The 17,299-nt window shown below is 47.3% G+C and overlaps 1 long non-coding RNA gene across 1 annotated transcript in view; it reads right to left on the minus strand.

Moving 5' to 3' along the window:
* Positions 1-17,299, minus strand: part of LOC118551596 (uncharacterized) — a 146,841-nt gene that overhangs the window by 64,809 nt on the left and 64,733 nt on the right. The gene's annotated exons all lie outside the window — the stretch shown is intronic.

Genomic DNA, 17,299 nt, shown 5'->3' on the forward strand with positions numbered 1-17,299 from the left:
GGGCCAGCTCTGAGACTCGGGGGCTCTTACTTAGGCAGGGCGACAAGGATGGCAAAGTCGCAAAGAGCTGGGCCTCGTGAAGTGTCCAGGCTGTGTGGGGCCTGGGAGGTGACAACAGTGTTTCAAGGCAAAGACCTTGGGCCACATACCTGTTCACAGTGGAGTATGCATGTTAAGCAGAAGGAGGTTTATGTGTGAGTCTTGCTTTAAAAAGCAGGAGGGCAAAAAAAATAAGATAAAATAAAATAAAAAATAGAAGAAGCAGGAGGGCAATGAAGCTTTATTTTATGTGAATTCTACAGTGTTGACCAAACCCGCCCTCCCAATTTCCTGCAGGCTCCCCAAAGGAAGAGGATCCAATTAAGCATGAAATAAGGCCTCAGCCATACACAATAGCCTCACCTAGAACACCGCTCACCTCCTATGCCCTTCCCGCCTAGCAAGATTTGGAGGTGGAACCTTTGGCATCATTAAAAGTACTGTCTCCTTGCCTGGGTGTTCACTCGCTCTTTGCTCACTTTCCGAGAAGGGTGGAAGAGATTAGGACTGCCTTCTGCTTGGGAGGGGCCCTCTGGAAGCTTACAGGGGTCAGAGTGCAGCCCTGGGGAAGGGAGCAGAGATGACTGGTGCAGACCTGCTCTGGCTGAGTCTTCGGGAAAAGAGAGGACACCAAGTTGTTGAGTTTTACACTGTCAGCCCAGATCCCCGGCTGGAGAAGAGAGGAGTTCGAGGCAGATGACCACCCACAAGAGTGCATTTGGCTGGGAGGAGCTTGGTACCTATGAGAGGCAGGAAGACATGCAAATCAGGCCTGAGTCAGGGAACCCCTAACCTCAGCGGGGCCCTGGAATCCAGGAAGCCCCTCCCTCCCATACAGCAGCAGCTTTCTTTTAGGGGGCTCAGAAACCACAGGAGGGCGCCACGCTGCTGTCAGCAGAGCCCTACGTAGAAGGCGAGACCCCTAATTAGCTCCAGTTCCACCTCTGCCTGCTTTTCCTGTCACAAACGCTGGCATTCAATACACACACACACACACACACACACACACACACACACGGCCAATTTGATAATGACACAAAAGTTAATAAGACACAACGATGCCCTTGAAGTCTAGGAGGTAATGGAAAGAACATGGCTTTTTGAAGCCGTCCTGTTCTCGGTTCTGTCATTTATGAATTATGTGGCCTTAGCCAAATCACTTTTTGTCTCTATAAAATGGACGTAGAAATGCCACCAAGTATTTCTGAAGGGATTAGAGAGAGAACGTATAGAAAGCACTGTGCAGGGGCATGGCAGGCCCAGATCAACAGTTATAGCGTGTTAGCAATGGAGAACTTCTGGCTTGTAAACAACAAACAATGGAGCGAGGGAATAAAACGGAACAAACAGAGTAGGTCTGGAACCAGAGCAAAATGGGCTTGATACACTGGGCCAGTAAGAGAGTAAAAGGGGAACTTGTCACAGAGCACCTGACTCGGCTACTTTCAAAAACGGGCCAGGCGATGACTCATAGCCCGACCTGGCTTCATGGGTGTGTGGCCCGAGCAGTCTAGGTTCTGCTGTCATTGTCCTGAGAGTCTTAATAATTCTTTTTTATATTATGTTATATTAATCACCATACATTACATCATTAGTTTTTGATGTAGTGTTCCATGATTCATTGTTTGTGCATAACACCCAGTGCTCCATTCACTACGTGCCCTCTTTAATACCCATCACCGGGCTAACCCATCCCCCCACTCCCTCCCCTCTAGAACCCTCAGTTTGTTTCTCAGAGTCCATAGTCTCTCATGGTTTGTCTCCCCCTCCGATTTCCTTATTTTTCCCTTCCTACTATCTTCTTCTTTTTTTTTTTTAACATATAATGTATTATTTGTTTCAGAGGTACAGGTCTGTGATTCATCAGTCTTACACAATTCACAGCGCTCACCATAGCACATACCCTCCTCAATGTCTATCACCCAGCCACCCATCCCTCCCGCCCCCCACCACTCCAGCAACCCTGAGTTTGTTTCCTGAGATTAAGAATTCCTCATATCAATGAGGTCATATGATACATGTCTTTCTCTGATTGACTTATTTCGCTCAGCATAACACCCTCCAGTTCCATCCATGTCGTTGCAAATGGCAAGATCTCATTCCTTTTGATGGCTGCGTAATATTCCATTGTATATATATACATCACATCTTCCTTATCCATTCATCTGTTGATGGACATCTTGGCTCTTTCCACAGTTTGGCTGTTGTGGACATTGCTGCTATAAACATAGGGGTGCACATACGCCTTCGGATCCCTACATTTGTATCTTTGGGGGGGAACCCTCCTACACTGTTGGTGGGAATGCAAGCTGGTGCAGCCACTCTGGAAAACAGTTTGGAGGTTCCTCAAAAAGTTGAAAATAGAGCTACCCTATGATCCAGCAATTGCACTACTGGGTATTTACCCCAGAGAGTCTTAATAATTTTTGAATGCTGTTCCCTGCAAACTACGCAGCCAACCCTGCTCCTATCTACTGAGACTGATGGTGTTTTAATTAACTGTCTCCTCTGAGGCAGCTCACCCCTTCTCAGAGGCCTCCTGAGCTGCTCAGACCCCTGATGCTCCTCTGATATCCCAGTCTGTGGGCACACTAGACACACTAGAAGGTTCTCCTTCTCAACTCCAGACCTCCTAATCCCTATGACCCACCCCAGCTTCTCTGTAGGTAGCTGAGTGGGTACTACATCTGCCCCCGGCCATTGCTTTCAATATAAAAGCAATGTTCCCCTCCACAAAAACCATTTCCAGGATTCAAGAATTCTACCTGTGTCCAGCCCCATCTGCCTTCCATTCAACCAGCTCTTATTAAGTACCTACGATGTACTCAGTGCTCAGCTGGGCTGGATGAAGCCTATCTTCCTGGCAGCAGGCAAATCCCACCCAGAACTGACAAGTACCGAGTTAAAAGAACAATGTTCCCCAGGACCTAGAGTAAGTAAAACTTTGGACAATCTGATCTGAGAAACTTTTGCCTGGGAGAAAGAGCACATTCTGGGAGCAGGGGTGAACACATGGAGGTAGGGCTATGTTCTCGCTGACTCCAGCAGCTGGTGCAAGGCAGCTGGATGCGATGCTGCCCACCCCATCATGTTTCCCCGTCTGCTGTGAAGAAGAGTCCCACCTACTCCAAGCTGCATGACTGTCGAGTGTCCTGCATCACTGGCCACAATCCTCTGGGACATCAGTTTCATGGTTGGGGTGGGCTGGACTCACTTTCCCTGAGAGAAAGGGTTTGGGACGGCCAAAGAGCCCTCGGTGTTCAAAGGCACAGGAACAGAAAGAATCTGAGAAGAACTTGAAGAAAGTGATCTGCAGGGTGGCGGGATGGTGGGTAGTGGGTACAGGGAGATGCAGGTTCCTGCTGACTAATCTCTCTTCCCTTCCTCTGTGAGAGGCCCTCTTCCACGAGCAGCCAGAGACCCAAAGGAGAGAAGGTCCCAGAAGGTGATCTATAGGGTGTGCCAAGAAAAGACTCCCCATTCATCAGAATCAGTGAGCTGTAAGCCATGAGCAGTGAGAGTAAAAATAACTGCTTCCATCTCAGGAGGGAGACCAGAAATAGTGACAGAAAGACCTACTCCTCCAAATCAGCTCTAAGCTGGGTTTTTGGCTTTAAAAAAAAAAAAATGTGATGGAAGGGGGCACCTGGGTGGCTCAGTCAGTTGAGCGCAACTCTTGGTTTCAGCTCAGGTCATGATCTCAGGGTCTTGAGATCAAGCCCCACGTGGGGCTCTGTGCTCGGCGCAGAGTCTGCTTGTCCCTCTCCCTCTGCTCCTCCCCCCTCTCTCTATCAAATAAATAAATGAAATCTGTAAAAAAAAAAAAAATGTGATGGAAGTTTACTGAGTACGCTCTAAGGGAGCAGCAGGCCAAGAGCCAAGGACACACTATCTGCCAGGAGGTAGCGGTGAGGGCTATAGGTAAGGGGAGGAGTGAGGAGGTATGTAAAAGAACGGAATTCTCCTTTTTTGGTAACTCTGCCTGGGTGTAAGTAGCCCATTGGTCAGTTAGAGCCTATGGCTTAATAAGCCTGTTTGCATTCAGCCCAGTGGTCACTGGGGGTCCTTCTACCTTACTCAGGTTTCCACTGCTCAAGCCTATTGCCTAAAGGCAGCCTCTATGCTCCCCCCGACAGATCGGCAATGACAAATCTTTGGCTTTAAGGGCAGAGGTTCATGTTCAGTAGCCGCTTCATGCTGGGATGGGGCAGCAGGGGTGGGGGTGGGGGGGTGCACTGTCCCTCCCTAAACTTGCCGGTCTATCAGGAGTTCTGTGTAGTTACAGACCAGAGCATGGCATTATATCAACATGATGATAAGCAATTTGAGTGAAACTCCTTGGTGGCCAGGTCCATGGGATTTCGGGGAGGAGGGGACCCTCCAGTGGTATGGGCTGGAATCCTTGTTGAATCATTCACTGAATCATGGGATCATTTGTATATGGAATTATTGGGTTCTAGAAGAGGCAAATTTAACAAAGAGATTAAAAAGAGGGGGACCAGTAATTAGTAGTATGAGTATTGAAGCTTCTCAACTTCCCTAAGAAGGGAAGGAGCCATGATAGCCATGACCAGGTCTCTTTCCAAGAAAACCATCCTTGTGTTGCACAGTGCCGGAGGAAGGAAGCCACTCAGATGGGTAGGACCATGTTTTGCCTATAGATCAAGATGGTGGCCGGATCCACAGGAACAAAGGAAAAAAAGGAGGGGCCCCAAAAGAAGCAAGGTGGCTGAGAGTCAGCCAGCATCAGGGAAGGGTCCCAACCGAGTCCATACCATAAGCAGTTTAGCCCTGGACGAGCTGCCGCTGCCAAATGTACCACACGTTGGGAACGGAGACCTCAGGGTGGACAGAGTGGGAGAGGAGAGGAAAGAGGTCCCTCACCCTCACAGGAACAGGCAGACCAACCTGCTCATCCTCAGATCTTCAGACCACACCAGGGAGCTAACCTGGTCAGAGACCTTTAGTTGTCTGAGGAGCACTAGGGTTAGACTGCCAAAGGGAGAAAAAGAGAAAGGAGAGGGAGGGTAGGCTCCCTCCTAAGGGCAAAAGGGGAAGGCCATCACCCTTTTGGGCAAGGGCGGTCCAGCGAGTTCCCCTTGAGGCTTTGGATCTTCATCAAGGAGTAAACTCCGCCGGAGGTCGTCAGTCCCCCAAGGAATACTAGAGTTGGTCCACTGAAGAAAAGTCCCAAGAAATTCCTGGAGAATCCAGGAAAAGTCCCAGCCCGGCAGAAGTTCCCCATATGGGCCACCAAATGGGGGGTGAGCCGATCGGGTGAGGCTGGTGGTGTGGGCGGTGAAAGAATTCACCCACGGCAGAACAAAGGCGATAGAAGCCTACCGAATACACTGCAAGGGAGCCGCCAGCAAGATGCAAATGAGAGACTGGCTGCTGGTTTGCGGTATTTTTAAAAATTCATGCTCCATTGTAATAAATGTAAAAAACTCTCACTATCTTTTATAAATTTCAAGTAAATTAAATATATCAACTTCAATTAAGTACAAGGCGTAATGGTGATCTAAGCATGTGCTTTTCGAAGAAGCTTGCTACTTCTCCCTCTCTCCCAGTTTCCTCCCCCCATTCCCACCCCCATGGCCTCAGATTCTAATAAGCCCTTAAATGGGGATGTTCCCTTTTGTTCCCCAGATTGGAAATGCCTACTATAAACTTATTTTCAATTGTGACCTTCTTAAGTCTCTGTCTTAATCTCCTTGGATCTTCTTAAGTCTTCTTTAGGCCTCTGGCTGCTCAGAGAAGGGGGTGCTCAGGAAGATTAGAGAGGTTAGTCAGTAGGCATCCACATCCCACAGGTGTTGTCCCCATGTCCCAGTACATGGCCTCTGAGGTAGTCTCTGCTCAGTACCTGTTGATACATGATTGCATGTGTGACCGGATCGATGGATGGGTAGAAGTAAGGAATGCCAGATCAATAGCTACTCTTCTGTAGGCTGAAGTTAATGTTGTGCTATAACCTTGAGCTCTATGGGATCATAGTCTGGAATAAAATGAGAAGAGTGGACTACTTCTGGGGAGAAGGCAGATCCTCAGAGAGGACAGGTAAGGCTTTACCAATCTAGTTTTTCTACACTTACTGGGAACATCTAACTTCCCAGGCCTCACTGTTCCCACCTGGGCAAAGCCCCCGCCTTTGGGCAGCCATAAGTTACTAGGCACAAAGCAGGCCAGAGAGTGCCAGAAAATGCTTCAGAGAGGCTCAGGGGACTCCCAACCTCCACACGCAGGAAAGCCCAGTGTTACGACTGACCCTCCCGGACTGCAGGGAGGAAAGTGGAGACAGGCTGTAGCTCACGCTGACACAGCAGAGAACATCTAGATAAACAGAAAGGGATTTAGAGCTGTGATATATATGATCAACAAGAGAATGAACTGAAAAAGAAAACCCTTGGTGAGGGAAGGGTAAAGGTGGCAGCTGAGAGCTGATAGCTCCTTTGGGGACTTTGAATGAAGCAGAAAGTCAATAAATTTGAACACTGAGGTCTAGAGAACAAAACCATGACCCAGGAGAGGTGTGTTTAATTTCATGCAACGAAGCAGTTTCTAAAAACCAAGGCTGTCCCACGATGGAACGTTCAAGTCTATCACTATTAAGAGATATTATGACTAAGTTTCCTTTCAGTGGAAGAATTGAAACAAGAAGCTGTATGCTCATCTGTCTGAGCTGTCATGTGAGGGATTTCTGAGGTAGAGGAAGGTGGGGCCAGATGACTGAAGGTTTTTCCATGATTCATTTGTTCAGGTGAGGCACCCGTGCCATCCTTACCCCACCCCACCCCACACTGAGACTCTGAAATCAAGTTTTTATCCAAGGGTCTGAATACCAACTCAGTTCCCCACTTAGAATTTATGGATCTCCAAATTCCTAAGTTTATTGATAGAAAATCCTGCTCTCTTCCCCCAGGTGGCATGCAGCCCTGAATGAGAGCTAGCCTCTTTTCCCCACAAAGGGGCAGATTCTCCAAGCGATACAAAGCTTCACTTACAACATTGTCCTCAAACCCTGCCTCTGGATTTGTTTCTCTGGTTTTCTCTCCTTCTGTGTCCACACCCTCACACCTGAAGTGACTCCCAGCAAGTGCTTTGGAAAGGTTCTCCCCTCGGTCCCTGTGCTCTAGCTCCATCCTGGTCGGACCAGAAGCATTCTTCCAGCTCACCTCGGGCAGATACCTCCCAAGAGTGTCCCCGCCTAGTGGTCACCTAGCTCTTTTAAGGAAGTGGTCCATAGCCCGTATCACCAGGAAATGTGATGAGGAACACCCCACACCCTTCTCTCACCAACCTGGCCTCATGCCCCTCAGCCCCTCTGCCACCACCATGCTGGGCTGAGCATGGCACAGGCCCACTGCCAAGTGTCCCAGCAGGTCTGCGCCCAGTGCCAGCCCAACCCAGCAGAGTACTGTAATATCGAATCCCTTACCCTCTCCTCAGGTGTGTAAAGAACTTGGAACACTAAAAATTTTTAATTCCCCTTTACACATCCACTCTACCCACACTGGACACAAGGAACACATGCAAATTAGGTGCCAGGAACTGTCTGGATGGATCCCAAGTCCACTTTCAAACTACACTCTGAAACTGACTCTTGGTTGCCAACATCATCAGAACTGAGGGTGGGAGACCAGGCCACGTGTGGGTGAGTGAGTAGCCAGGGTGATGACAACTGCACTGCTGAGTGACTCTGAGCACAGATCCGGGACTCAGGAGAAGTGACTCGGCTCCATTTCTTCATCCATCAATGAAGCAGTTGGTCTTGATTTCTGGGGCTTTATCACGTCTAAAACGACATAATTTTCTCACTGACAGGGACACTTCTCCTGAATATCTTCTCTTTCAGAGGAAGAAATCTCTGTCCTGGGAGGTACACTGACTCGGCCAAGCTCACACTCAACGTTACAGCCTGGACTTCTGCCTCCTGGTCCTAGCTCCCTTGAACAATTCCAAACCAGCTGTCGTCAACCCTGGACCTTGGGACACAGAAGGCTCTAGATATTTGAAATAGGAACTGAGGAGAAACACAGCAAAGGGTAAAAGGAGCCTGCCGTCCGCTCCTTGGCTCGCTTTGGCAAAGGGTAATGCTGTTAGCATACAGGCCTTGCATAGACATCAGCCTTCACAGTCCTTCCATCTTCCACCACAGCATGCCCCCTCCCCTCAGAGCTAAAAGTGCGGCCCAAGACCAAAGAAGCCCCACGGAACATCTCTGTCTGAGACCGTGCACAGATCTGGAGCAACAAGCACAGAGAACCACTTAATTCTGAATTCAATGTTGCTATAATCCTGGTGAGGTGTATGCATTTCAGGGGACACTGTGAGCTGACCTGGAGCCCTCCCAGAGGTATGACAATCAAGGGTTCCCTAAGCAACTCTCAGATAGTTTGGGGATAATTATTACCTCCCATTGATAACTAAGACTGTTCAGCCCCTTGTGTGTTGATGGCCCTGTCATGCTAACAAGGTAAAGTCAGTAGAAGACAGAAGAGTCAGGTCTTGACTTCCAAACTAAAAACCACATGTGCAGTAGCTTAGTTTAACAAGGCTCCCTAAGTGAATGGCTACTTGACAACTGTCATGTGATAAAGTTTTGGCAAATGTTGTTAAGTTTTAAGAATACAAAAGGGAAATATTGGGGACGCCTGGGTGGCCCAGTCTGTTGAGCAGCCATCTCTTGATTTCGGCTTAGGTCATGATCTCAGGGTCCTGGGATGGAGCCCCGTGCTCAATGGAGAGTCTGCTTAAGGATTCTCTCTCTCCCTCTCCCTTTTCCCCTCCCCCTGCTCACTTGCTCTCCCGCTTTCTCTGTCTCTCTAAAATAAACAAATAAATCTTTTAAAAAAGAGAAATATTGGATGCTTAGAACGGTTATGCTGGAGGAACTATGTTATAGAGTTTTAATTTGGAGAAAGATCCTTTCTTTTGTAGGGTTGTTTGCGCCATTAACTTTGATGATCTAATTCACCTTCAGATTTTCCATGATCCAAGCCAAGTCTGAAAATAGTCACATGTGCAGTGAACATTTTCGAGATATAATTTGAAACACAGCCTGCTTATTGCTCTGAATGATTTACAAATTGCTCTATGTGAAGAACACCACATGAGACTTCCAAATGCCTGCCCAGGTGTGAACAGGTAACAAGTCAGGCTGATATAAGTGACTGGCTAGGTCCACTTTCCAAGAACACAGCATACTGAAATGTCGGCAGGGCTCAGCAAGACAAGAACTTTGTGTGCACTTAGTATACATGCTAATAAAATTACTCCACAGTGGTCACCCCTAGAACGTCTCCAAATCCCACTGCCAGAAGCAACAAATTAAGTGTTGTAATCTAAATGGCTAAGACATCCCTTAGTTTATGTCAAGTATCTAATAAGCTACACAGAAACACAGCTATTCCAATTTTATCACTGGTTTTCTTCTAAGCCTTGTCTGTTTGCAAAATAGAAATGAGAATATGCACAACAAAAGAACCACGGATTATCACAATAGAAACGGATCTCAGAGCTCATTAACCCTACATCATTTTTCCTATATCACTTTATAGAGAGGCAAACTGATTTTCTATCTAAGTCACATTCCTTAAAAGCAGAGCCTGAGACAAGGATTCAGGAACACATGCTTTATTAAAAGGGGTGCTCTTCGGGGCACCTGGGTGGCTCAGTTGAAGAGTCTGACTCTTGATACTGGCTCAGGTCATGATCTCAGGGTCCTGGGACTGAGCCCAGCAACAGGCTCCCCACTCAGCAGGGAGTCTGCTTGCCTCCCTCTCCTTCTGCCCCTCCCCCCTGCTCACTCTCTCTCTCTCTTCTCTCTCTCTCTTAAATAAATAACTAAATCTTTAAAAACAATAAAAAGGAGTGGTCTTCAAGAAAAACCAATGAGGGAGCAAGTGAAGCAGTATAGGAAAGAGGAAAGGGCTAAGCAATGATGTGACTTCAAGAAAAGTTTAGTTTTGCGTGAAGGGCTCCCGCTGTGGGCCTCCCCCAGAATGGGGGCATCTGCTGTCCTATCAGCGGTGGATAATGCTCTAGAGAAAGGAGCAGCTATGAGCTGCCTGTGTTAGCAAGCAATGCTCCCAGCAGCTGGCCCAGCAATGGGGACCTGGGCAGGGCCCAGTGGTAGTGCTCACCACAGCCCCAGAGAAGTATCCAAATGAAAATGTCTGCATGTAATGTCTCTATATAAATATATCAATAAATGTCTGTGTATCTCTCTCTGGAGAGAGAGAGAGAGAAATTGGGTGGGGAGACAGAGACTGAGAGACAAAAAGAGACAGAGAGAGAGAAGACAGGCAGGTCAAATGGGCCGTGTAAAAGGGGAAGTGACAAAGGAGCACACACTATGAGTAATACAGACACTCAGGAGAGCAAAGGCACTGAGCGGAGGATGAGGAGCCTCAGCCCCCTGAGAATGGAGCAGCACACAGAAAGGGTTGTGCTAATGGCAGAGTCTAAAGTGAACCACGAGCTCTTCCTACCGAGGCAGAGCTTTGTAAGTGAGACCAGGGGGTTGAGAACCCAAGAAAGCCACTTATCCATGAGCAGAGGACAGCTGTTGAGGCGTAAAGCCAGCTGCAGACAGAAGGAGGAAACCCAGCAGTCAGTAGACAGTGTGCAGGGACGGCTGACGAAGGGCAGGGAGCACAGAACGACAGCCCGAGGTCATGAGTGAGATCCCGCCAAGTGGCAGAGCTCTCGCCAGGGGGATGGGACTAGAACTCACAGGTGACTTGGGACAGCCTTCGGAAGTCAGCGGCGGGGGTCGTGAGGTGGGACACCACACCAGTCACAGGAGACTTGGCTGCCATGCAGTCCTGGTCTGGTGGGGGGATCCAGGAGGGGAATGACGGCAGACGGAAGGCAGGAGCCCACCGCGAGCGCCCCGTGCCAACAGACCCAGCAGCAGCCTCTCCTCCCCGGGAAGGTTTCTTTTCTCCCTCCTCATCGGCCCCAGAATGAAGAGCAGCCTGGGCCGGCAGGTAGCTGGGTGAAGCTGGGGGAGGTATTGGAAAGGTGGACGGCAGGGCGGTGCGGGGGGCGGTCAGTGGTCCCTCTGAGGCAGAAGCCAGGTCTCAGCCATGGCCTGGGACAAGAAGCCTATTTAGGGAATGGAGGTTTGCAGTCACTGAAAGACTCTGATGGGAGTTTGTACCTGAATCTCTAGGGCACCGAGGCAGCCCCTCTCGTTATCCAAGCCTGTGTTTGCTGAATGCGCAAACATTCATGAGCAGGGATCTTAAAAATGATTAAAAAGAGCAAAGCTCCTATGGGGAAAACACGCTATTAATCTTAAAAGTTCTCTTCCATTTTTTTACGGCTGCTCTTCTCCAATAAAACATCACATGGTGGTTTTGTTTATTTAGCATATTACAGTTTTGATAAAGCCCCAAATCCATTCATCAGATATATTCTTCAATGTCAAAAGGGCATGCAAAGAAATGTTTCCTAATGAAAGATTTATCTTTTACCGGACAGTGATGATTTAACTGGTTCTGATCTCTTCATCCTCTTTTCCATTAAAAAAAAAAAAAAAAAAGTTGAACCAAATTACCTTTCTTGGAATAACAGCCCCTTCTAAAACCTGACTGCTTTGTCATTACCTCTCTAATCTCCCTTGGAGATCATGGGCTATTCATTTTCTCCGACTCCAATTTGCCTTTTGATATCTTTCTTTGGTCTGTTCAAACGGTCCCCCAATTGCCCAGCTCATCAGAGCAAGGCCTCAGTGAAAGCAAGAGCCCATTGCCACCACGTATCACCCATGGCGTGTCACCCAGGGCTCCACCAGCTCTGGGGCCCCTCCGTGCACGGTGGAGGAACTTTGAAAATGGTCCAAGCTCCTCTCATTAAAGCTTTCTCTAGCTCTTATCCCCGAGGCATCTCTCATCTCCATATCATGGCAGGGGCTGCAGCTTCATAGCCCTAGAAAAAAAAAATTAGCTATTGAGCCCTTTTTTAAAAAGGAAAACCTGAAAAAGAAAGGTTGCAAATATCACCGGCGCACCTGCACACCGCTGATGGGGTTCCCTACATGAAGGGGCCTGGTTGAGGGGTGAGGGGTGAGGGAAGCTGAAATTGAGCCCACACAGAGCTGTGCGTGCCTAGAGAGAGTGCCTTTTCCCACTCCGCACCGGAGCACCATCTTTGGGTGGGCAGCAGCTCCGGGTTCTTAGCGGGTCGTTTCTTCTGGGTGTTGAGTTGGGCCAGTGGGTGGTTATACCATTGTGGTTTCTGGTTGTGTTGAGTTGTTGCTGTTTTCTTCCTCTACTTTCATCTGTGTGATTTCATCTCTGCTGTCCTCCATGGAAAGTGTGGCAGCCCCTGGCGCACCCTGGTTCAGAGGAAGCACTGAGCACACGCAAATTTCACACACCTCTCTCTCTGCCTCTCCTCTTAAATATCCCCTCAAAAAATTTTTTTTCTTTTCAACTGTGTTTAATCAGCAGTGTGGATCCAACTGTGCGGGCTTAGTCCTTACTAGATTGTGAATGCACAATCACGTCCCAGCTCATTAGTGACAAGAAAGCTCAGCTGTCAAGCATGGCTTCCACTCCAGGAAAGGGGTCTGTGTGAGAGCAAAGTCCAGGATCCACACAAAAGCTGAGTTGGCTTTTTTTTCCTTTTAAGCTTTATTGATTTCGGGAAGAACTGAAGGCCTGATAGAAAAAAGGTGGGAATCAGCTCAACATACTAATTTATGTATTATTTATGGACTTAAGCCTACACTCGCCGCAACACGGAACCCGGAAGCGGAACACGAGACCTGCCATCGCACACAGTTCCAGCGCGGGGAGCAAGTCCCCCCGGAACTGTGAAATCTCATGGGGGGAGAATGGCTTCCTGGGAGCGATGTGGAGTTGCAGGTCAGACAGCACGACGTCCGCGGGAGACCTGGAGCAAGTTCCTAGACCCCTACGGCCTTCAGTTTTCTTGTCTCTAAAATGGGCAGAAACACTGACTCTCAGGGTTGTGATCATTCAGTGGCAGAAGTAAAAGACGCATTTCAAAGTGGTTACAGATATGTGTTGTAGGCATCCCGCGTGGTGTACTTTCTCTCTCTCTCCCCAGCTGTCCCCCAGATGCCCGAGTTCTCAGTAGCTCTATCAGAATTAGTTCATGCGGCAAGAATCCTCTGGCCCTTTCAGTCCCCTGCCCTCTGAGGGCAAGCTGATTTTTCCTTTCGTTTTTGAAACACAATGGAAGTTATAACAACCAAGGACAGGTACTGATTGTCTTCAGGGAGCTGAGTCCTCATCCATTCCGCCAGCTCCCCTTCCGTCCCATCCCCTCCCCAGGGCTCCCCCACCTTCTCCTCTCCCTGCCCGAAGGACAAAGCTGCCTCCTGAGTTTCACCATACTGATCTCATCTCTCATGCAAAACACAAATTAAATCTTCAGTGAGACTACAATTTTACTACAAATGTAACATTTATGCAACACTTACTACATATGACAAACACGGTGCTAGGTATTTTACATCTCTTACCTCATTTATTCCTCACGAGCATTTGGTACAGGTACAATCTCCATTTTACAAATGAGAAATAGACTTGAAGAGGCTCATCCAAAGACACACGGCTTGTAGGTAGCAGAGTATAAATCTGAAGCCCTATCCACAGGATTCACTGCTCCTTAGAGCTCGCATCCCCCTAGCATTCACTTCCACACTACTGTTCCATATATTTGATGAGCACACACTGCCAGGAATTCCTAGCAGTTCTCAGTAACCCTCATAAAATAACTCATTTCATCATCACAGAAACCCTATGAGGTAGGTACCATTCTTATCCCCATTTATAGATGCAGAAACTGAGACATAGTGAGTTTAAGTAACTTGCCCAAAGTCCTGCAGCTGCTCAGTGGCAGGACAGCGTTGCGAACCGGTAGTCTGAGACCCTTCAGGCTGTATGGCTCCTGCCCAGCCCAGCTCCTCCCAGAAGGGAATTCTCTCTATCCCAGGACCCTACAGCCAGCAGAGGAATAGCAATGTGGATGGGGCAAGATAGGAGCCAGTGGGACTGGGGCTTCCTAAGGCGCTCTGCTCTGAGAAGACTGAGCAGCTGGGGTCAGCAGGACCAGGGAGGGGTTCAAGCCAGGGCCACCCACTTGTACGTCATGCTCCCATCCCCCCCACAGACGTCCCACCCCCTAGACTCAAGTGGCCACATGTCACCTTAAAGATATATTCTCTTGAACCCTAGAGATGTTCCTGGGACTCGGAGTCCCCTGTTGAAATGCAAATGCAGCTGGGAGCTCTACCTCCTCAAATACCATATCAGCAGAGGTGACAATTTGTCAGAGTCACACGGCCTTCCTTCACTGTCTGCTCTCAGCTACCCATGTGCTGGGCCCAAAAACAGCTCTCCCCGTGGGGCAGCCCGACCTTGAGTGCCCTCGAGGTGCCCTGACCCAGGAACAAAGCAGCCCAGGGAGCTGGTCTTTGAGCCAAGGTTTTGAGGATGTGTCCTTTACAGCTTCCCAGTCCTCAACACTGGCCCCAACAGTGTGAAAACCTGTGAAGGGTGACCTTCTGAGATTAGCTTAAAGAGCTCTCATCACTGCAGGGTGTGCTAGGGCAGGGACCTCAGAAAGGGCAGATCAAGGACACAGAGAATGCCAAGAACCACCTTGGACCTTCCGAGAAAGGAAGCTGTTCAGAGGGGGTGAAATGCCCAGGAATAAAGGCAGTGAGCATTGCACCTACAAGCATTAATTCATCACCTACAGTGAGCTTCATACAATGATTAAAACACTTGGGCCTTGCCTTACGGTGCTCTTGCTTCACCTAAGCCGTTGACTGGCTCCCAGCATTATACTTAAATTGATCCAAAGTTGCAATGTTTGTTTTTCTTATTTGAAGACTTCATTGCAAAACAGTACCAAAAAACAGCAGATGATAACACTCTTAAAGTCCACATTCCCACCACTAGTGATTCTATCTGCTGTCTCTTTTCTTGTGAGCCTCATCCTCCCACGTGCATTCCCACCCCAAACCTTCACCCCCAGAGGATCACTACCAGGACTTTAGGGCATGCCTTTCAGTCCATCTTTTTCTACAGTTTTACATTCACAACCCTTTATTTTCTGTTCCTGGTTTAAAAGTTTCACTGCCTATTTCCATTCTTTCAGGGAGTCACTTTTAGATTCTAAAATGCACACTTAACTATAAATTTTTCCAACTAAAATAATGGACTCATTCGCTATTTGTATCCCGCCTCACAAACCTTAGCTTGCTTTAAGTTCCGTTCCAGATGAACCCAGTCTCAAACCTTTGCTGTGTTTACAACCAGAACTTTCGTTATGTTTTGTTTAAACATACACATAGATTATTGTCCTCCTCTTGCATCCCATACCTTCCTTCCAGGTCCATTTGCATCCTTGCTTTAGGACATACTGTATTAGTTCTTTGCATCTGTGGATAGCAAATTCTCCAAGTCTTTTTATGTTTTAAAATGTCCTGGTTTTTCCCTAACTCTTAAAAATACCATTTGCCTGATGTTAAATAGTCTATAATTTACTTTATAATGTTTCAGCAGAGATAGTATGACATCTATCTATGAATGTATGCTGGTTTTAATCTGTGGTTCTGGTTGGTTAAGATTAGCAGTATCCTAATCAATAATAAATACTCCAAGAGTGGTTCATTTGAATCTGAAAAATTGCATTCAAGATTCCCTCCTTTGAGGCAACTTCTACAGGCCCTGGAAATACTGCTATCTAAAATCGAGCAGAGGGCGCCTGGGTGGCTCAGTTGGTTAAGCGACTGCCTTCGGCTCAGGTCATGATCCTGGAGTCCCTGGATCGAGTCCCGCATCGGGCTCCCTGCTCAGCAGGGAGTCTGCTTCTCTCTCTGACCCTCCCCCCTCTCATGTACTCGCTCTCTCTCATTCTCTCTCTCTCAAATAAATAAATAAAATCTTTAAAAAAAATAAATAAATAAATAAAATCGAGCAGAGATCGTGGAATGAGCATAATTTTACAGAAAAAAAAATTTTTTATTGTTGCAGTAATTGGTGGTAAAGCTTTGTGATCAGTTAGAAATACTGTACAGATATCTCCTCTGCTCCTGCGTGGATAGGGTATGGAACTGGGCCAGCCCAACAGCTTACCTCCCTGCAGAGCAGTGGGCACCCTTTTGACCTGTGTTCTACTATTTAATAGAAAATGCTGTCATTTGATCCAGCAGGAATATCCTACTTCTAGAATATTGTCACATCTGCCTCTAGGGAGTGTTTTATGCAAGGCCTTGGGAGAAATGCTTAAAGGCTGCAGAATTAGAATTTCCTTGATTTTCTAAGAACAGGTAAGACTGTTTTGTTTTGTTTTATTTTGCTTTTGTACCTGCTTACCAAAAATGTTTGTGAGTACAGCAGAATTTGGTCTGAGACTTGCTTTCATTTTAAGATTCTACTTGGTGGCAAGATTATGTAGAAGAGGACCTCACCCACCACTAATCACTGGAGGCCCTCAAAATTCATCAAAAGAATAAGGCAGTGATTGGGGCGTGTAGGTGGCTCAGTCGATTAAGTGTCTGACTCTTGATTTCAGCTCAGGTCACAATGTCAGGGTCGTGAGATCAGCCCTGCATTGGCTCCATGCTGAGCATGGAACCTGTTTAAGATTCTCTTTCTCCCTCTCCCTCTGCCCCTCCTTCCCTCTTTCTCTCTCTCTCTAAAAAAAAAGAGAGAGAGAGAGAGAGAATAAGGCAGTGACTGAATATTGAATAGGCATAGATTAGTTCTTAACAGCTGGGTATGAAATTCTAGGTTCAGTGTTTACGAGCAGTAGCCATTGTGTTCTGACATCTATGATCAGAAGTCTGCTGTAAGTGGGATGGCCACACCTTGTAGGTAATTCTAGTGAATTTAGGATTTTATATTCAACCATTCTACCACAATGGAATCTACAGAAGGATTTTTTTTTCTTTTTAAATTCTTCTTGGCATTTTGACTTCTTTCTAGACCATTATCCCTTCATATTTAGAAAATATTCAGCCAATGCCTCTTTGAATCTTGGCTTCCAAATCACTAATTCTCTCTTTATCTATGTCTAAACTATTTTATAACCCATTTATTGAGTTTTTTATTTCTAAGAGTCTATTTTTCATTTTTAAGATTTCTGCTTGGCCCCTTTTAATTTGACTTTGAATAACTGTTTTCAGGCATTTCTACATCTTTGATGTGGGAACAGTGTCTCTTAGCACATGTTCAATTTGACCCTTTGATTCAGAAGTCATCACATTAAT

The sequence above is a fragment of the Halichoerus grypus genome, chromosome 2, assembly GCF_964656455.1.
Source record: "Halichoerus grypus chromosome 2, mHalGry1.hap1.1, whole genome shotgun sequence".
In the NCBI taxonomy this organism is placed as follows: domain Eukaryota; kingdom Metazoa; phylum Chordata; class Mammalia; order Carnivora; family Phocidae; genus Halichoerus; species Halichoerus grypus.